The sequence below is a fragment of the Protopterus annectens genome, chromosome 3.part0 (genome assembly GCF_019279795.1).
Source record: "Protopterus annectens isolate FY-2018-M chromosome 3.part0, PAN1.0, whole genome shotgun sequence".
NCBI classification, from domain to species: Eukaryota; Metazoa; Chordata; order Ceratodontiformes; family Protopteridae; genus Protopterus; species Protopterus annectens.
The window spans coordinates 1,313,633,087-1,313,655,899 of record NC_056731.1 but is presented as its reverse complement, the minus strand read 5'-3'; positions in this window follow the sequence as shown (position 1 = coordinate 1,313,655,899).

The following is a 22,813-nucleotide window of genomic DNA, read 5'->3' as shown; positions in this document are numbered from 1 at the left end:
CGGAGCTGCACAACGCGCCAACTAGCGCAAACATAACATGTTTGTGCGGAGCTGCGCACCACGCTAACTAGCGCAACATCGGGCAATGTCGGGCAACATAGAGTAACATCGAGCAACGTTAGGCAAAGTTGAGCAAAGTCGGCTAAACACAGCCACACCTCCTAGCCAGTCTGGCCAGTAGTAAAATAAAAAGCAATGACAGGCCTCAAACCCGGGATACTGTGCCCCATAATCACAGTACTAAACGACTAAGCCATGACAGCTTTAAATTTGGATGCATATACAACACACTCATATATATCAATGGAGGTTTCCCATTGCTAAGTAGGTTTGCATTTAGCTGAGATGTTTCAAAACCGGCCAATCACAAGTGCGGGAAATGAGGCATATTTAAGCTCCATAGGTGGGAATAATTGCCATAACTGGTTGTAGCTCCCATCTGCAGACAGTATGGCTAGTGTTGGAGAGGATCTCATTTTCAAGCGCAACGGTGGGGCATTGAGGAGTCAAAAGTAATCGTTTGACTCCTTGTCCATCATCATGATGCAAGACTCCTGCAAGGCCAGTTTCAGGGCACTGAGCACAAAGCAGAAGCCTGGAACTGTCTAGCACATGATCTCACCAGTGCCACAGGCTTCCCTCAGACTGGTGAGCAAGTCAGACACCACTACTCCGACCTGAAGAGACGCAAGGAGGACTGACTAAACCAGTCGATACAGGAGGCCTGTGAAATGGAAAATGCCCCACTACTGAGTATGCAGCCATGGAATGAAGTATGTAAGAATTGCTATTGTAGTCTATATTATGGATAGGTATGTCTCAATATCCCTTCATTTACTTCACAGCTGCAGGTGTCCGTGCTGCAAATCAGCAAGCCTATGCAGATAGGCTGCTAAGGCTGCGCCACCAGGCAGGTTAGTAATTATTCTGCATGTGTTGTCATATAAAAGAAGTGAGAGAGCCTGAAAACGAGTGTTGTAACCCATTAATAAAGGTATAATAAGTGTTGAATAACTTCTCTGCATGTACTGTCATGTAAAATAAGTGAGACGGCGTGAAAAGCTGGTGTAATCCATTAATAAAGGTATAATATGTCTTGAATGAAAGACTTCTGCATGTACCGATATATCAAATAAATGAGAGAGCCACTAGAAAAGTGTGTAATGTAATTAATAAAGGTATAATTCCTGGAGTGTGTCTGTGTCACTTTCTTCGATATGTTGTACCCTTGCATTATAGAAATAGTACTGTTGTATTAAGCGCAGTCAACCCACACATGGGTAGGCCCATATAAAGTGGATGAAGGGAGTGCCAGTAGCTGTTAAGCATATATACAGTCCTCAACTGTCGCTTCATGGCCGGCATGTACAGGTTAATCTGGCACATGAGTAGCTTGTTATTGTGCTCCCTAGAAATGTCAGTGTGCTGCTAGAAATGTAGGGGGCTAACATATACCTGATAATGTCACCTGAACACATCCAGATATGTAGATATATAAATATAAATGAAATATACAAATATGTAGCAGTAACATCTGCATCCAGGACAGTTTGTATGTCAGATACAGGTCAGATATATCAAGAACTAGCAAAGCCCATTTCAGAATTTAACGGACGTTGCCTAGTGTAATAATACATGTAGGGGATATATAACTGCAGCCAATAGGATTGTAGTGTAAATCATAAGTATATATAAGTTGTTAATGGAGGTATCTTTTTACACCCTACTGTATGTGCATAAACAATGCAATTCCACACCTCAATGGGTATGTCTAATCTCATAACATTTGTTGGGACACATGTCCTATTGGTTTATAAATATCTGCATTTATTTTGATGCATGTGCCCTGTTCACATACCACAATCTTGGTGGCCTGTTGCCACCAATCAATCCTGCATGCTGTTGGAATGTCCACTGTTATTCAATATATGCATGTGTTATGCTTGCTGTTCAACTGTTGGAACTCTGGTGTGTTGGGTTAATGGGAATACTACTGTATGCTGTTACAACTAAATTGGAATGCTGTTGGCTATTACTAACCTATATTGCCATTAAATCCTCCTAAACAAGGAGACGTATGGGAAGGCCGGTCCCAGCGGACCCACCTGTCCCACCTCAGCTGGCGATGGCATCTGGCACCAGCAGGTTCGGTGCCCAGCCCGGGACCTCTTCCTCCATTGGTCCTGTGCCGCCTTCGGGTGGAAGCACTGTAGGGGATGGGGCTCAACCCCCCGTGCAAGCGTGGCAGGAGGAGGGCAACCTATCACCCTTGGAATGGTCTGGGCTGTGGTGCATAGGGAGATCGAGTGTTCAGTCGCTGATCCGCTATACCAGCTCGAGGCAAGAGTGGCGCGACTCACAGGTGAGCCTACCCCTCCTACACAGCCCCCAGTACAGCCACCCTCTGGGCTGTGAAGGTGGAGTGGTGACTGCCTGTGGGTGGGGATCTGAGTTCCACTATTGCCATCTGTGGGCTAATGGGCTTACGATTTCCAAACATCCTTCCCCGTCAATGGTGTTCACCCACCCCATGTGTCATATTCCGCCCCTGTATGTGTCTTGTTTCTCTTGTCTGTTTACCTCCCCAACCTACCTCCCAAAATATAGCTACTTCCCCTACCCCACATTCCATTCTCACCTGAAAAAAAAAATTGGGCAATCTGCTCCCACAAAAAAATTATGCCCCATACATAACTGCCTATTTTGTACACATGGCCACTGGACACATAAACTGAAATTTAATTGGCAGTACAACATACTTCGTTGTCCTCACCCTTCTCTCAGGGGTGGAAGGTTTCAAATTTCCCTCCAAATTACTAGTATATGCACAGCTGTTGCTGTTAAAGAAATGGGCAGCTATGGACCTTCCCTACACCTGTCCTGCACATTCCGAGCTGTTTTCCCTACTGTCTTTCCCTCTTTGTGCCCCTTTTCACCACTTTCCTATCTCCCCATTTTCTTTGCTTTCAAAGAAATGAGTGCGAGGGTAGTGGGAGTAAGCACTTTTAAGCAGTAGTTAGCGGGTTTGCGTGAGTGTGCACTTGTGTGCGCTTAGCTAAGTATTGCTAAGTGTCACGCAAACCCGTGAAACCTGCTTACAACTGCTTCACACTTCATGGGTGAGCCTGCCCCTCCTACGCAGCCCCCAGCACAGCCACCCTCCGGGCTGTGAAGGTGCAGTGGTGACTGCCCATGGGTGGGGATCTCAGTTCCACTGTTGCCATCTGTGGGCTGATGGGCTTACAATTTCCAAACATCCTTCCCTGTCAATGGTGTTCACCCACCCCATGTGTCATATTTCACCCCTGTATGTGTCCTGTTTGTCTTGCCTGTTTACCTCCCCAACGTGCCTCCCAAAATATACCTATTTCCCCTATCCCACATTCCACTCTCACCTGAAAATAAATTGGGCAATCTGCTCCAACAAAAAAAAAATACACCCCATACATAGCTGCCCATTTTGCACACATATCCGCTGGACACATAAACTGAAATTTAATTGGCAGTACAACATAGTTCATTGTCCTCACCCCTCTCTCAGGGGTGGAAGGTTTCAAATTTCCCTCCAAATTACTAGTATATGCACAGCTGTTGCTGTTAAAGAAATGGGCAGCTATGGACCTTCCCTACACCCGTCCTGCACATCCCAAGCTAGTTTCTCTACTGTCTTTCCCTGTTTGTGCCCCTTTTTCACCACTTTCCTATCTCCTCATTTTCTTTTCTTTCAAAGAAATGAGCGCGGGGGTTAGCAGGAGTAAGCACTTTTAAGCAGTAGTTAGCGGGTTTGCGTGAGTTTGCGCTTGTGTGTGCTTAGCTAAGTATCGCTAAGCGTCATGCAAACCTGTGCAAACCCGCTTACAACTGCTTAAAAGTGCCTTAGTCACCATGCATATGAGGGGCCTTGTTCTGATCAGCAGCAAAATAAAACACCTCTGTCAGTCTCGAACCCCGGACCTTGTATACACTAGACTGCATGAAGTACCACTAAGCCACAGTAGATATACAGCAGGTTGTTGCTGAAATATATATATATATATATATATATATATATCATGCATCAGAATGAGTGAATGTAAAGGAAAGATAGGAATGCCATAACACAAAACCTGTTCTGTGGAACTTTACCAGCAGTTGTTGTGGAATTGCATTACATGACTGTGATAACAGAACTAGACATTCTAGCAGTAGATAATGTTACAGCAGCACTTTACAACCCCACGCAGTATCATAGCAGGACAATCTGGACCCAAATGTACAAAATACCTGTGTGTTCAAGGTCCAGCAAGGATGTAGGTAGGCATACTCAGTACTGGAATTGTCCAGTTTTCATGAGCATCATATGATAATGTCAACAAAAGAAAAAAGCACAAACTCTGCAGAATTGAGTACATTAATATCCACAGAATAGCAGTTCCCAAACAGTTCATGTGCCAAATGAAAACATCTCAATAACTACATATGTATGACAGCTAATTGTATAAGTAGAAAAGAAACTACATACTCCCATGTATCTTGTGTTAGCATTTGTAGGGGTGAGTACAATTCTACTCTGTCAACTGTGTACTGGAAGTGGAAACAGTCAGGTCTGAGTACAACATTCACATCAGTGGCTATAACCCTATCATCAGTTATAAGAAGTATACCAACATTTTGACTTAAACAACGGTGTCCACAGCAAACAAGCATGGTCCCCACTTTGGAAAGCTGAAAGGGCTATGCCTGCCTGACTTAGCAATTTATAGCATTGGGTTGCTATGACAGAGAGTACTGCAAGTACCACACAGCAGGCTGCATGCAATTGCCAAATGTTGGCCACCAATTGGTGCAGAGGCCATCACATGCACATGTGCAGATACCTATAAAAGCAGGCTGTACTTGCTGTCCACACATGCAATCATTTCATTGCAAGTACGGAGGGGGGGAGAGAGAGAGAGAGCGAGAGAGAGAGAGACGGACGCAGACAACAGCAGCAGAAAAAAGAAAAAAGATATAAAAATATATTGAAAGAACAAGTAATATATTGAGAAAAAAAGAAAAACTAAAAGAATATATTGAAAAATAAATAATATATTGAAATATAAAAAAAAAATTGAAAAAAAATATATTGAAAAAAATAATTATATTGAAAAATAAATTATATATATATATATATATATATATATATATATATATATATATATATATTGCAAAAAATATATTGAAAAAAAGAAATACAAAATTATATTGAAAAATAAATAATATATTAAAAAGAAAAACAATTATATTGAAAAAAATTATATCTCAAAAAAAAATAAGCTATACAAAGAAAATTTATTACAAAACACACGGAACCGACAAATACGAACACATACAAAGGAAAGGTATGTAACAGCTATGTATTTACTGGCATGTAGTAGATGTTCATAGGTTCATAGGTTCATAGGTTTATACTAGGCTATCTGCCCTAAGGCATTTATAAGCCTAGCCCAGAGTTTTGTGGCTTACGCCACCCCTTATGTTAAAAAATACTGTGCCCATTAGTTTGTTGTGCCTCTGTCCAGCAGTGACACAGAGATGATTCCCGGGGTAAAGCTATGATCTCCCATCCACCGGTCAAGATTTCTCTTGAACAGAGCCAGCGAGGTGCTCTGCCTCACATGGACCGGGATTTTATTCCACAGCATAGGGAATCTCTGGGTGACAAATCTATCCCTCCAGCATGTCCTATTTATATCCGTGCTAAGGTTTAAGTTGCTTGCTCTAGTTGATCTGGTAGATTTGGATTTTTTGAGGTGGAGCATGTCCATTAATTCCGGGTTGGACAAGGCCTTGTATGTCAGGCACAGGCCACCTCTGAGCAGACGGTATGCGACTGAATAGAGCTGGAGTTTCTTCAGTCTGGCAGCATATGACAGATTTTGGAGTCCCTTTATCCTTTTGGTGAGGAACTTTTGGGGTCTCTCCAATTGCTGCAGGTGTCGGGTGAGATACATCCTGAATGGGGCATTGTACTCGATCATTGGCCTGATAAGTGAAGAGTACAGGGGAACAATGACCTCACTTGATCTGGATGTGAATCCCTTCATAATCAGGTGGGCAATGTAGAAGGTTTTTCTAACCACTTTAGCAATGTTAGTGTCAAAAGAAAGGCCACTGTCAACCTGGGTCCCCAGGTCCCTGATAACTTCTTCTGTGCTTAGTGGATTGCCACCTATATGGTAGCTTGGGGTTACCTTGTTTTTCCCGAAGGGTATGACTATACATTTTTTGGCATTTAACTTCAGGCCATGGCTCTGGCACCAGCTATCAGTTTCCATGAGACCCCTCTGAAGGATATCTGTGTCCAATGTACTTTCCACTATGGCTCCCAGTTTGCAGTCATCTGCAAACTTTGTCAGCCATAGTCCTCCTATGTTTGCCTGTACTTCTGAGAAGTAGATGCCAAACAACAGGGGGCCAAGGACTGAGCCCTGTGGGACACCACTTCTGACCGGCTTGGAGTCTGACATGACGCCAGCTACTCTAACCCTGTGGGTTCTGTCCTTTAGCCAGTTTGCAACCCATCTTGTGACATATGGGTTTACATTTAAGCTGGTAAGTTTCTCTATAATACCAGTGGGGTATTGTGTCGAAAGCTTTTGCAAGGTCAAGGTAGGCTGTATGGACTGCCTTTCCCTCATCAATGGCCTTGGTGACTGTTTCGAAGAAGTCGACCAAGTTCAAAAGGCATGATCTGCCCTTGACAAAGCCAAACTGGGTCGGGTCCAATGTCTGCAAGTCCCCTATGTCTTTGTTTATGAGTTCCATTATGATCCTCTCCATAGCTTTGCAGACCAGGCTTGTTAAGCTTATGGGGCGGTAATTACCAGGATCCGTAGAGGCACCGCCTTTGTGGAGTGGGACCACAGTTGCCGTACGCCACTCCTTGGGCACGTATCCTGTGGTAAGGCTAAGATTAAACAGCTGCCTTATGTGCAGGTTTAGTTCCTCATTGAGTTTGTTGCACACAGCCGGGGACACCATGTTTATGAAGAATACTCTACATAGTTTGAATCATCCATTTGTGGCAGCAGTATGTATCTATGCACAGATGCCCTGCATAACTACTGCCATGGAGACATCAGTGTGTAGCTGTGTGTAGTGGGATTTGACTGTGACATATGTAGTTCAGCATTAAATGTCAAACATCTGATCCATGTTATCTGTGTTCTGTACAGTAGTGTGTACAATGTCTGTTTGGGGGAGTAGCACATACGGTTATATAAACATGGATGTGACGGAGTAACAAATGCATGATAGTCATATTAACGTGTAGCTTAGCATTGGCAACAGCTGTACCAGGCTAGTATGCTAATCTAGCATTTGCAGTTATATATACACCCTTTAATATTACTGTGTGCTCACATGTGACACCTGTTCATGTTGCAGCAAGGCCAAACAGGTCAGCCGTGAGGTACACGCACTTACAACAGTGTGGACCTTGTGTGTGTATGCCACACACATATGGAGAGATCTGCCTGTGTCAGATATATTAGCATCTGTACATGTGCATAGAACAAGGGACATACTGCAACTGTTTGTGAAGGGTGGGCATATATATGTTGTTGAAGGTTGTTATCTCCATATTTCTATGTAGGTTGTAGTGTGTGGCAAACAAGACAGCATACAGTGCTGGTATATGACATGTGGTGGTTAAACGCTGTTGGTATGATTCGTCAGGTTTGCAGTGTTGCAGCCAATGAGGCCTGCTAAAGCTATATGGGCTGAGAACACCTTCAATGCATTCCGCACAACACTGTGCAAAAATATGACATAATTGTATACCTCACAACCTTCGCATAATTGATATCCCCACCATGAAAGGTGGACTGAATATGTGCCTATATGTATATCTATATGTACACCAATGGATGTTTATATGTATGTGTGCATGTGTGTGTGTGTGTGTGTGTGTGTGTGTGTGTGTGTGTGTGTGTATATATATATATATATAGAGAGAGAGAGAGAGAGAGAGAGAGAGAGAGACAGGGTCATATTTACTGCAACATATGCCTGGTGACAAAGCCATGGACTCAAGCTTAATGTTGACACTGCATTGGCATCCCTTCTTGCAAAAATTCTGTACCCATTAACTACCACGTAGGTGGTAGTCTACTTAACACCGAAGCTGTGATAAGAGACCATGGGACGCAGGTGGACAGTAGTATCCCCTTTGATAATCACAGTGCCACACTAGTTATGTCATCTGTCGACGTGGCACACATCATCACAAAAGGTGTGTCATCCAGGGAAATATAGGTCAGTGTCCCCCTCTACTCATCACACATAAAGCCCATTATAGAGTACAATGCCCCATGTGGTATGTACCTCACAAGACATCTCCAGCAACTGGAAACGACACAGACATACCTCACAAAGAGTAATACTGGCCTCAAACAGATGCGCTATGCAGACCGTCTCACAAACCCACAGCTAGACTGTGTCGCATACTGTCTACCCAGAGGTGACCTCTGCCTAACATACTAAGCTATGTCAAACCCAGAGCTGTTGGACATGCTCCACATAAACAGATCACAATCCCTATGAGCTACACGCTCTAGGGACCTAAACCTTGTGACCTCATTAAACAGCACATGCTGGAGGGATAGATTCCTTTCTCAGAGACATCCCATACTCTGTAACAATCCACCTATCAATATCAAAGAAAGCTCCTAATTAGCAGTCATCATAAATAATCCTGATGATTGTATGGGAGATAGGAAATACACCCCGGGAATCACCTCTGTGGTTCTGCTTGACAGGGCCACGTGAAATGTAATTACCTGTGTGTCAAAGTCCAGGGTCGCGTATGGCTGGACTTCAATAGGCCCTAGGGCCAATAGCCGATTACCTACCTATGAAGCGATACACACCCACATGTACTTGTTGCAATAACTGCTATGTGAGGTTGACTGAGTGTGATGGTGAATGTGAAGGTGAATGTGTCAGAGTTCTGTATATGTGTGATTGCTTAGTGGGAAACTGTTTCTGTCATGGTATTATGTGCCTTAGCTGTGATCCCAGCAAAAGATGTGTATGCAATTGCTAGGCACAAAAAGCAGTATGCCATGCGGTGTGATATAGTCCCTTGTTGTCGACTGGGGTGTCCCATTGTAGGTTGAAGCAGTACATGTATGCTTATTGAGTGTTACTGCTGGTGATTCCAACTCCTGTATGAACTGTAGTACTACCTGAGGCTGTATGCCTAAACAACACAGTATGGTGTATGTCCACATTTCTTGGAACCACTGTTTTGTGTGTTCCCTTTAGTCCTCACAGATTACAAACCTCAGGCATAAGGTTTTGTAACTACTGACACACAGTACTGTATGGTACACAGGTAAAGGTCATCTGGGTTGCCATACCTTTGTGTCTGGTATGTATGTCTGAAGTGTGTGTGGGTATGCCTATACCATGGCCTCGGTCATATGTGTGTTACAGGATATAAGTGCATATCTAGCAGCATGTATTGTCTAGTACAGCAGTATACCACCTATATTAACAAATGTGCACATATGTTAGGCAGGGGTTTGCCATCAACGACTAGTGTGGAATACTGGTAATACTGTAACTGGACTTTACAATCATTGCAATGGATTACATTTTTCTTGATGCATTAGCTTGATACATACCTCCTGTGGCTAGGTGGTGCATTGTGTCACATACAGTGTGCCATGTACTGTTGTATAGTCTTACATACTGGTTTATCTTTGTTGCTGTGCAAAACATGGTTTGATATATGAAGTGTGCCCGGCACTGTCAGGCAGTTGTGGGCTGAGCACTGATATGTGGTATTGAAAGTGTGTATCCTCTGACAGCCAATAGGCCGCTATATATGGCAGTTAATTGATATCTGTACTTTAGAATGTTAAGTGTGCCACATGACTTGCTCACACATATTGTTTCATTGTCTTCCAGGGTAATGGCCCACCATCGTAATCACACCTACAGCCCGGCAGAGGAGAAACAGATAACAACATGCCTGGTGCAGCACTATGCCCTGCTGTTCTCCAGAATGAGCCAGGACCAGCATGAGCGGACTGCACTGTGGCAAGATCTTGTCCGTAGGGTAAATGACATAGGCATGCATAACTGGACATATGAGCAGGTACGCCGTCACTGCAGTGATTTAATTAGACATGTTTGGCAGCGTGCGTCTGATATCCGTAGACAACAGCTTGCCACAGGTAGTGGGGTACCCATCCATCCACCCCCCTCACCAGAATGGAGGAGCTGCTCCTGAGCCAGGTGGCTCCTGGCCAACAACAACAACAACATGTAACATGTATCATCATGGAGGCTGGAGCCACCCAGCAAGTTGACACTGAGCATGCAGGCAACATGGCATAGCTGTAGACTACAGTTACCTCTATTGGTAGAGCATGCATATGTGAGATGTGTACTGTGTAGTTAGAGGATGTGGTGCCTAGTGTTGTGCAATACTAATAATAAGGAATATAATCTGTAGGCCTGTGACGGTCAACCATTGTACTACTGTAAGATTGCAAACACACAGTAGCAATGCCAAAGTTGTTGCCACTTACAAACTGTCTCATATCCTTGTGGGTCCCTCTGGTGTGACAGCAAGGCAGCAGACCCATGCTGGTGAGTGTGTTCTACATTTAATATTGCTAATTAAATGTGCATGTCATAGGTGAGGTGTAGGCCATGTACATGTAACACAGCAATGCATAATGCATGCTGTGCATGTTTGCTGTGAGACTGTGCACATCCCAGTAATGTGGGTAGCTGCCTAAAACACATACAATACACAGAGCATCACACACAATTGTGGCAACACTGTAGTGGACATTGGCTTGGCAGAGTCAATACACATGTACACAACATACACAACTTTGTTATTTGCAGTACACGTTAACATGCTACACATGGCATATTCAGACACCCGCTGTAAAGTCACACTCCAGTATCCCAAATGTCATCCACACAGCGCACATAATACACCTGAGGGGTAGATGCCTCTCATGTGGCTGTGCAACACTCTTCAACACATAACACATTCATGTTAGGCAATGCCCCCTATTGGGCACCATACAAACCCATGTAACAAATGGCTGTGAAATGGTGAATGTAGCCATGGTACTGCAGTTCTGGTACAGCATGGTATGTGCCAGTGTGGCACACATTAGTAGCATTGAGTGACCACATGATGCTGCATGATGATGGCTCATGATACTACACCCCATCCAGTTACAGTGACTACAGTACTACAAATAGCATTAACTGCTATGCACCTCAATGTTATGTGTGTGCAAACATATGCACCAATGCACAATATGCATAGCAATCATCATTAGTACAAAATTACACATATATGCCTTGTAATGCTATTGAGTGTATAGGTCACATGACACACACTGTGTATGTGTGATGTTTAATGTCGCAGTTGTGTTGTAGCATGCCATGTCATGGCTGGCACTGGCATGTCCACAATATGTCCTACACTCAACATAACCACTGTACAATGGCTATGTTGAGCAATGGTATTCGATCAGGTATACATGCACCACTCATCCTGTGTGTATACATAGCATGCATGTGCTAAACCTGTGTCCATATTTATCTGCTAAAGACACAGACAATCTAATCAGAAATGGATATCTATGTGACACACATATGCACATCCAACCATGGTATGTATACCTGTGAGTGATGGTGCACAGGACATTGCAGAGCTTTTAATACTTGCACAGCAATGTTGTGTCCATGTACACATTGTGTTGGAGGTTGAGGCCAATCACTGAACAACAACACACATGCATCAAAGCCATGTATACTGTTATTAGCAAGGGCTGTCTACACCCGCACTGCATGCTGTTGGGCAGCACACATCCTGCATGCTGACATGTGTGATATAACTGTTTGCCTTGTGATACTGTACCCCACCATCACCTGATATTGAGTATGTTCTGGATTGCTGGTGGTGGTGGTGGTGTGTGTGTGTGTGTGTGTGTGTGTGTGTGTGTGTGTGTGTGTGTGTGTGTGTGTGTGTGTATGTGTGTGTGTGTGTGTTTTTGTGTGTGTGTGTGTGTGTGTGTGTCTGTCTGTCTGTTTTAGTGAGGATGCATTTGTGTGCATGGGTGCATGTGTGCATGTGTTCATGTGTGCATGTGTGCATGTGTGCATGTGTTTATGTGTTCATGTGTGCATATGTGCATGTGTGCATGTGTGCATGTGTTCATGTGTGCCGACATCATGTACAGGTCATAAAGTGTGTTTCCTGTCTTCCTCTCACAGGTGCTGACTTTGGGCTGGTTCACTGCAGCAGGGAAACTGATGTCACTGAGCAAAATAGTGATAATGATGATAGGTGTGTTGAGGCACAGGCATGTTTGCCAGGGTCTGTTGTTGGGCCACCAATCAACAGTACACAAGTGTCCACCCCATCCATGCACACAGTTATACTGCCAATACACCCATCACCAATGCCCTTAGCTGAGGGACAGCATACAGTCGGCATTGGACAGGACAGTGTGGTATCCATTGCACATGCATCCCGATACAGCAGCCATACCCAGATGTCTGGAAGGGTACCACATAGGCAGATGTCCAGGGGTTCTCATCGGAGCACTTCTGCTCATCATGCCTCTGGCAGATGTGCCACAGGTCTTACAACCTCACGCATGTTCCAGGCTGTCATGGAGGCACAGGCATGTATGCAATGGTACACCAGACAGGGACTAAGGACACAGAGGGCACATAACACCACCATAATTGACAGTATCCATGACCTAGCAGGTGCCATCCGTAATTACACTGAGGTCACTGATAGACATTGGGGAGAGACATTAGATGTCCTCCTCAATCTCATGTCCATGTGTCAGGACAGTGCGGGACGGTTGAGTCATCGACATGGACATATGCCAGCAACATCAGCAGCTGGCAGTCATCATGGACGTCCCTCAAGCCACAGCCGCTCCTGTAGTGCCAGTACCAGCCCCAGCAATGTGGGGGTGGGCTGTCCATAGAATGTCCTAGAAGACCATGTGCACGTGGCTGTGGACAGTCCCAGCAGGGACCTAGGTCCAGTGTACATCCATCTACCTCTGGGGATAGTACCCAGTCTGCCTTAGTACCTGATAGTGTCAGTAGCATCCCTGCCAGGCATAGATACTGTATCTGTGGCCAGAGACAGTGATCTGTAAAGCCTGGCAGGTACAGTCTGTGGCTGTAACACAAATACCCATATATGGCAGCCACATGGTGGAACTGTGTGCATGCAGACACACACACACATAATCCAGACACCTAGGGCTAACACATACCCGCACACATTACATCAACATTGGCCCATAGCAGTACTCTTGCCCCTCACACACACACACACACGCACACACACGCACACACACGCACACACACGCACACACACACACACACACACACACACACACACACACACACACATGTACATGTCGATTGGATGCTCACTGAAGGCCTCTGGCAAATCAACAACACACCCTGTGCATATGATGAAACTTGTGCCACCTCCTGTCATCTGTAACATTGATACAGGAACAGGCTACCATGGTGCTGATGCACAGGGTGACTTTATAGCAGTATAGCAATGTTAGCATGTTGTCAGCAGTAGAGTGTAATGATATGCTTGAAGGTGTAGCTGAGCAGGCATGATGATGATGATGCATTAAAGCTATGATTGTCATTGTAGTACTGTTTACACCAGTGTTAGTTCCAATAGTGCCACTTGGCTGATGTGTGTATTATTGGCAGCACGTGTTAGAGAGTGGACAGTATGTGTGGGATGTGTGTAGCACAGATTTGCAAGTGTACATTTGTGAACATGGTGGAGGTGCACTGTCTGAATGTACGTGCATAGTGGACATATGGGCAGGGTGACATACCCTGTATTACACAGTAACACTCCATAGTTTCTATTGGTGTCCAGTATGCATTGTACTACACACATTTCGAAACCTGACTACACGTGTGTATGACATGGTTTGACACTGTGCTGTGGGTGATACTGTTACTATCTGTCATTGTTTTGCATTCTGGTAGTATACATAACTTTAACAGCCTGACCATAACCAATCATTAGATGATATCTTCACAACTGACACACAGATGTAGGACACACACAGCAACATTTGGATCCTTCAGGTACTATACTATGTCAGTAACCAGTGGTATTCACCTTTACCCATTACTGAGACACTCCTGTTTGGCATATAGTTCTCTTAGGTACAAACAATCACAGTAGGGATATGTCTGTCCATGTCTGGTAATGCATACTGTGGCCTATAATGCATTCTCCAGATGACACACACATCCTCCACAAGGGTGTCATACAGATAGATACCTGTTGTCAAACCCATGCTGTAAAGCTATAAGCCAAACTAAGCATAGTCATCCACATTTACGGAACATAGTATCCCCACAGTACCACATAGGTAGTAGCCACCAACATGATGAACAGGTACCGATGTGTACATGCAACCTAGTGTTACGTCATGTCTTCTTTGATAATCACATTTCCTAAGGTATTTTGAAATCCCTCGGTGGATCACATAAGCAATAAGGGGTCTGCATGCATATCCACAAAGGTTGTTGTACACCTATAATGAATAGTCATCACTGACAGACTTTGCAGCGTTCGAACAGGTATGACATATACCTCGGCTATAAACCCTCATCACACAATTCAATAGAAACTGTAATGAGTGTGTGTGACATGGATGACCTAGGCCAGGGATCACTGCAGTGGCTGGCCTTGTCACAAGCATACAGATGTGTCCTAAGGTCTAGGAAGCAGCAGCACAGTCTGGCAAAGATGACAGCTGTGTTCTTGGAGAAAGCAGGGTTCCCACATATGCAATAATTGAGGTAACATGTACGTATATGTATTTGCCATACAGCTACCTCATGTGAAATGCATACTGATATGTCATACAGTAGTAAAAGCAAAACCCACAACACATTGACCAGCAGTGTCACACACATAGAACACACACACTCACCAAGTGCAGGATTCAAACCCCTACCTACCTAGCTATTTCATGATAATACAGGAATACGCATTAACACGACGTGCTACACACATTACTGGGAGGTCTCTTTTCCACAGGTATATTTGTAGTATGGTGACATCAGACTTGACAAAGATAAGTATACCACTTGTAAGGTGTTCTACTACTCTACAAAAAGGTTGCTCTTCTCCAAGGTAATTACACACAAACACAGTCGTCAAGTGCAGGATTCAAACCCTTACCTAACTACTTCACGATACTAGAGCAGTACGCATTAACACGACATGCAATACACAGTACTGGGAGGTCTCTTTTCCACAGGTATATTTGTAGGATGGTGACATCATCAGACTTGACAAAGATAAGTATACCACTTTTAAGGTGTTCTACTACTTTACAGTAAGGTTGCTTCTCTCTAAGGTAATCACACACAGTTGTCAAGTGCAGGACTCAAACCCCTCCCTAATGACTTCATGTTACTAGAGGAATACGCATTAACATGAAGTGCTACACACATTACTGGGAGGTCTCTTTTCCACAGGTATATTTGTAGGATGGTGACATCATCAGACTTGATACCACTTGTAAGGTGTTCTACTACTCTACAAAAAGGTTGTCCTTCTCCAAGATAATTACACACACAAACTCACACTTATTAAGTGCAGGATTCAAACCCCTAACAAACTACTTCATGATACTAGAGAAGTACGCATTAACACAAAGCGCTATACACATTACTGGAAGGTCTGTTTTCCACAGGTATATTTGTAGGATGGTGACATCATCAGACCAGACAAAAATAAGTATACCACTTGTAAGGTGTTCTACTACTCTACAAAAAGGTTGCTCCTCTCCAAGGTAAGTACACACAAATACAGTCATCAAGTGCAGGATTCAAACCCTTACCTAACTACTTCATGATACTAGAGCAGTACGCATTAACACGACACGCAATACACATTACTGCAAGGTCACTTTTCCACAGGTATATTTGTAGGATGGTGACATCATCAGACTTGACAAAGATAAGTATACCACTTTTAAGATGTTCTACTACTCTACAGTAAGGTTGCTTCTCTCCAAGGTAATCACACACAGTTGTCAAGTGCAGGATTCAAACCTCTCCTTAATGACTTCATGTTACTAGCGGAATACGCATTAACATGAAGTGCTACACACATTACTGGGTGGTCTCTTTTCCACAGGTATATTTGTAGGATGGTGACATCATCAGACTTGACAAAGATAAGTATACCACTTGTAAGGTGTTCTACTACTCTACAACAAGGTTGCTCTTCTCCAAGGTAATTACACACAAACTCACACTTGTTAAGTGCAGGATTCAAACCCCTAATGAACTATTTCATGACACTAGAGAAGTACGCATTAACACAAAGCACTATACGCATTACTGGAAGTTCTGTTTTCCACAGGTATATTTGTAGGATGGTGACATCATCAGACTTGACATAGATATGTATGCCACCTTTAAGGTGTTCTACTACTCTGCAAAAAGGTTCCTCTCCAAGGTGATTACACGCAAACACACAGTTGTCAAGTGCAGGATTCAAAACCCTACATAACTACTTCTTGATACTAGAGGAGTACGCATAAACATGTTGTGCTATACACATTATGTCTTTTTTCCACAAGTATATTTGTAGGATGGTGACATCATCAGACTTGACAAAGATTAGTATACCACTTTTAAGGTGTTTTACTACTCTCCAAAATGGTTGCTTCTTCCCCAGGAAACCACACACAAACACACTTGTCAAGTGCAGAATTCAAACCCCTACCTAAATACTGTATGATACTACAGGAGTACACATTTACACAACACGCTATGCACATTGCTGTGAGTTCTTTTTTCCACAGGTATATTTGTAGGATGGTGACATCGTCAGACTATACAAAATGGGTTACATTAGGTGACATTACGTGGGCTACATAGAAGGAATGTCTAAACACTTTGGCCATGTGATCATCAAAGGGGAGTTTACTATCTACCTGTGTCCCCAGGGCCATAATGACTTTCTCAGTACATACTGGATTACCACCTATGTGGTAATTTGTGTGCACATTGTTTTACCCAAAAGGGATGACTATGCATTCTTTGGCATTCAGCTTGAGGGCATTGTTTTGACACCAGGTATCAGACTCTGCAAGACACTTCTGGAGGATGTCTGTGTCAGCCATCGAGTCAATTATGGACAACAGTTAGCAGTCATCTGCAAACCTGTTCAGCCATACACCTTCCATGCTTGCCTGTACCTCTGAGCAGTATCTACTTAACAGGTGGGGTCCCAGGACCAAGAACTGTGGGATGCCATTTGTGACTGGCTTAGAGTCGGACATGGCACCTGCAACTCTGAACATGTGTGTTTGATCTGTGAGCCACTTGGCCACTCATACTGTGACATAACTGTTAATGTTCAAGCTGGTACACTTGTCCATGATGACAGAGGAAGGAATGGTGTAGAAAGTCCTTAGTGAGGTCCAGGTGGGCTGTGTGGACTACTTTCACCTCCATCTATGTCCTTAGTAACTGTTTGAAATAAGTCAACTAGGTGTAGGAGAAAGGATCTGCCTTTAACAAGGTGAAGTTGTGTAGAGTCCAGTGTCTAGAGGTCTCCAATGTCTCTGTTTATGGGTTCCATGACAATTTGCTCAATAGCTTTGTAGACCAGGCTGAGTAGACATACAGGGCAATGGTTTCCAGGTTCTGTTGTGGCACCCCCTTTGTGGAGCTGGATGACTGTTAGTGTATGCCATTCTTTGGGTACATAGCCTGTGGTATGCTTGAGTCTGGACAGTGAATGTAGGTGAGGGTGTAGTTCCTTTTGGGCTTAGTGTAAGATGCAGCCTGGTACACCATCCAGTCCCATTGATGCTGTGTTCTTAGCTTTGGAGAGGGCTGTCTTTACCTGCATGTCCATGACATCTGGGGCTCTGCATCCTTCTGTGATGGACACAGGCCCATTTGGGGGTGATGAGTGGGAGATTACACTGAACTTGTCCCCCTGGATGTGGGCAATGAAAGTTGGTTCACTGTATTTCTTTCCATTTTTCAGTAGCAGACAGCATATTTGGAAGTTGACACCTACGTGTCTGGTATAGCTATCAAAGGCTTTGTGGTTGTTATTCTTACATTCTTTGGCTATTTGTCTTTAGAAACTGTCCTTGGATTATTTTATGAGCGATCATTGTTTCTTCCTAATAATGATCAGTGATGCCTTTCCTTTAGTGAAGTTGGCTCTATCATGTGTTCGTTTCCTCCTTCTGTTGTCTAGCTTATTTATGGGCAACAACCACCTGCTTGTTGTCCTATTTTTGGAGGAGTGCATCTTGGTTTTATTTGTGATGTCTCGTTCCATGCATCCCTGTAGATGCTCATTGATGCACTTGTAAATGATTCGGCAGATTGTATACTATTATCCTATAGCAAGAGGTCTTTGGAACGTTCCACTTTGGTCTTGGGAAGTGTGCAGTTTGCTTTTGAAAATGTCTTCACAGTGGTTTCATTGACTGATTGGGGGGGGGCAGGATTTGGATGTCCAGTGTGATTACTTTATGATCTGATATTACCAGCAAGGTGTTTATCTCTGTTGTGGAACACTGGTACCCCATGTTGGTGATGATCATGTCTAGTATGTTGTCACCTCTAGTGGGCATGGTGACCAGCTGTTCCAGGGTGTTAGAGTTTTTAAACTCTAGGAAACATTGGGAAAGGACGTTGTACATGAGTAATTCTCCCACTCAATGTTTGGGTAGTTGTAATCTCCTCATATAATGGTGTTTGATAGGACCTTTATATTTTCCACTGTTCTCAGGAATACTGAGTGAGGTTCCTGAGACAAGGTACGTGATCTGTAGCAGGCTGCAATCTGATGAGCAGCTTTGCACAATGTTAGTTGCACTTGCATGGTCTCCAAGGCCTCATGCTGTGCCACTAACCTGAAGGTGTGGGTATCCATAAGGTAAATGGGTACACCCCTTCCTTTTGTATTTCACTCATGGTTTTGGGTCCGAAGGTCAGAGGGATTGTGAGTGTTTTACATGGAGCGTGTCCAACAGCTCTGTGTTTGTCATAGCTTTGTATGTTAGGCAGTGAACACCTCTGACTAGGCGATATGCAAGGGTGTACGGATGGAGCATTTTGAGTTGGTCTGTGTATGGCATGTATTTCAGGCCACTAATGCTCTTTGTGAGGTATTGCTGCAGGCTTTCCAGTTGTTGTTGTTGTCTTGTGCGGTACATAGCAAAAGTGGTGTTGTACTCTATTATAGTTCTAGTGAGTGATGAGTAGAGGGGAACAATGTCCTCTTATATTCTGCATGAGACACATTTTGTGATGAGGTGTGCCACATATGAGGGTTTCCTGACTACTGTGGGAATGTGATTATCACAGTTGTGTCCACTGTCCACCTGTAACCCAAGGTCTCTTGTCACACTTTCAGTGTGAAGTATACTACCACCTATGTTGTAGTTCTTGGCTACAGAGTTTTTAAAAAAGGGGATGACAATGCACCTTTTGGCATTGAGCTAGAGCCCATGGCTTTGACAACAGCCATCTGTCTCAGTGAGGCCCTTTTGTAGGATGCCCACATCTTTAGTGTTTACAATTATGGCTCCTAGTTTGTAGTCCTCTGGAAACTTCAGTAGCCACAGACCTTCCATGTTAAAGTTTACTTCAGGGAAGAAGATACTACACAGCCTGGGAAGTTATCTGGTCCCATGGCTGCTGTGATACTGGCTTTGGAGAGTGTTATTTACCTGTGCAGCTGCAATGACAGAAATTTTTCAGTCTTCCATTATAGAGATGTGCTCTTTCATGGGTGAGAGGGGGGTAAAGTTAGCACTGATCCTATCTGCCAGGATGTTGGCAATATCAGTTGGGTCTGTATATTTAGTGTCATTGAGCTGTAACTCAGAACAGATCTGAGTGTAGCCATGACATTCACCTGTCTATTGGCCAGAGATCTCTTGAGTAGACAGTATGCAACAGAGTACAGATTGGGTTACATTCAGTCTTATTGCATGGGGCAACTATTTGAGGCCAGTAATCCTCTTGTTAAGGTACTTCAGTGGTCTTTCTGGCTGCTGAACGTGCCTAGTCAGATTCATCACAAGTGTGTTGTGGTACTCTCTGATGGGGCTGATGACTGCTGAGTAGTGGGAACCTCCTCTGACCTACATGCACAGACCTTGGCAGTTTGTGTGAACACATAGCATGATTTTCTGACCACTTTGTGAATGTGTTTCTGGAAGTAGAGATGACTATCCACATTTGTCCATAGATCCCTTATTATCACATCTGTATTTAGCCTGTGTGTGTGAGCATGCCCAGTATGACCTTTCAGTATGTTGCTGCCTGACATTTGCTTCATTTCTTTGTGTGTGGGCATGCCCAGTATGACCTTCCAGTAAGTTGTTGCCTGACATTTGCTTTGTTTCTTTGTGTGTGAGCATGCCCAGTATGACCTTTCAGTAAGTTGTTGCCTGACATTTTCTTCGTTTATTAAAGTGTGTGGGCATGCCCAGTATGACCTTTCAGTGTGATGCTGAATGAAATCCACTACATTTGTTGGAGTGTGTGAGCACGCCCAGTATAGACATTTATACTATAAGTGTATGGAAAATCAAGTTGTAATTTTACAGCAGGGCTCACCTTTGTGTCATAGATCAACAGAGATCATGCTGTGCCTGCAGGGCTTCCATGAGACACTTTGCAAAGATTTATCAACATTTCTACATACAGGGAGGACAGCTATTCTTTGTACATTTCAACCCGGGTGTACACCTGATTGTTACTGTGGGTGTACATAGGATGATGAGGGTTTCACCTGACACTTATACACATTTGCTATGCCTGTACTGCTATGTACAGTACACCATTTTAATCTGTACTGTTGCCTATCGTACTGGCTTGAGGCATACTACTGTGCTACAGATCCTAGCGTCCAATGTCACGTATATTAGATTGCGACTTCATAGCCTACACAACCCACATCACACCACCTGGCCTGATGTTATCTGTCTCAATAGGCCTGTGGGGGAGGTTACCCATATGCCTATTTAGGGGCATGATACAGCATTTCTTTGTGTTTGCATTAGTGTACAATTGTCCTGCTGTATCTGTGCCACTTAAATGCTCTCATGGCTTAGTGGTTCAGTACTGTGACTACAGTACACAGTATCCTGGGTTTGAGCCCCATCACTGCTTTTTATTTTCATGCTGGGCAGACCAGACTTCATAAGGAACAGTAAACCAAATATGAGCATGTTTACCTGACTTTGCTCAACTTTGCACAACTTTGCCCGACCTTGCCCAACATTGCTCAGTATAGCCCAACATTGCGCTAGTTAATACGAGCAATTTTGCTTACATATACTAAATATTGGTAAATGCTGCTTAGCACTGCTTTATATTGCTTAAAACATGGCAATCATGCCTCAGGTGATGCTGCAGGGCTGCCAATGTCGGCTGCACATACTACACTCCCTATACATGTTTGGGAACAGGTAGTGTCACGGTAGGCATCCCTTTTATTTTATGTGCGAGTCAGAGAGAGGTATCATTTCCAGGGTTCCTACTGAGCCAGTGTATGTGCTATGTGTTGCCTCTTTGCTAAGGCCGAGGCATACTGGGCATGTCTCCTTCTGCCTACTGGGGCAGGCTCAGGTTGTTCCTCCTCCGAGTCATGCTGTGCCTGTGCAGACCTTGGCAATGGTGGGGGGCTGTTTGGCTCTGCCCCATGCTGCTCCTGCTGCAGCTGTTTTTGCAGGATGATATTGTGTAGCATGGCACATACCATGACAATTTGGGTACATGTAGTTGATGAGTACTGCAAGGCTCCACCAGATGTGTCCAGGCACCGGAACCATGACTTGATCATCCCAAACACACGCTCGATTACATTTCATGTTTGTGTGTGTGCCTCATTATGGAGTTCTTGTTCAGGTGTGTGTGCATTTCTGATGGGTGTCATCAGCCACGGCTCCAGTACGTATCCAACATCCACCACTAGGTGACCGTCAGGGATGTCCCCACTGGCAAATGTCTGTTACAGCTGCGTCAGATGCCAGATATGGGAATCGTGGTAGCTTCCAGGGCAGCCAGCACACACATTCAGTATTATGCCCTGGGCATCGCACACAACCTGGCAGTTGATGGAGTGGAAGCCCTTGAGGTTGATGTAGGCCCTACCCCGCTCACCAGCTGGTGCTTTGATGTGTATGTGCATGCAGTCAATTGCACCCACTACCTCAGGGTATTCCGCTATTTGCTGGAAGAGACACATATTACTGGCCATAACTCACGGGAATTGGAGAAATATATATGATCACTGACATGTGCTGACATGGCATTGAGGAACTGGTGCAGTACCCTGGATGCTGATGCCTGTGAAATCCCCATCATATCACCAGTTGGTCTCTGGAAGGTACCTGTTGCTAGTATTCTTAGGCCAACACATACCTTGGTTTCCACTGGGATGGGTTCCCCTCTGTATGTTCTGTGTGTGAGGCGTGGCCTGCACTGCTCAACAATTTGCTGCAGGAGCTCTATGTCCACTTTATAGCACTCCACTATCTCCAGCTCATGTAGCCCCTGGTAGGTTACCCTGGGTCTGTACACTCTTCTCTGTCTCCTCACTGTGGGTTGCTCAGCAGCATTTGCAATTGCACCACCCTCAGCATCTTACACATGTTGCCTTATAATAGCAATGGCAGCCCCTAACATTTTTTTGTCTTAGTTAAGCTTTTTAAGTTTTTACTTCTCTGTGTAG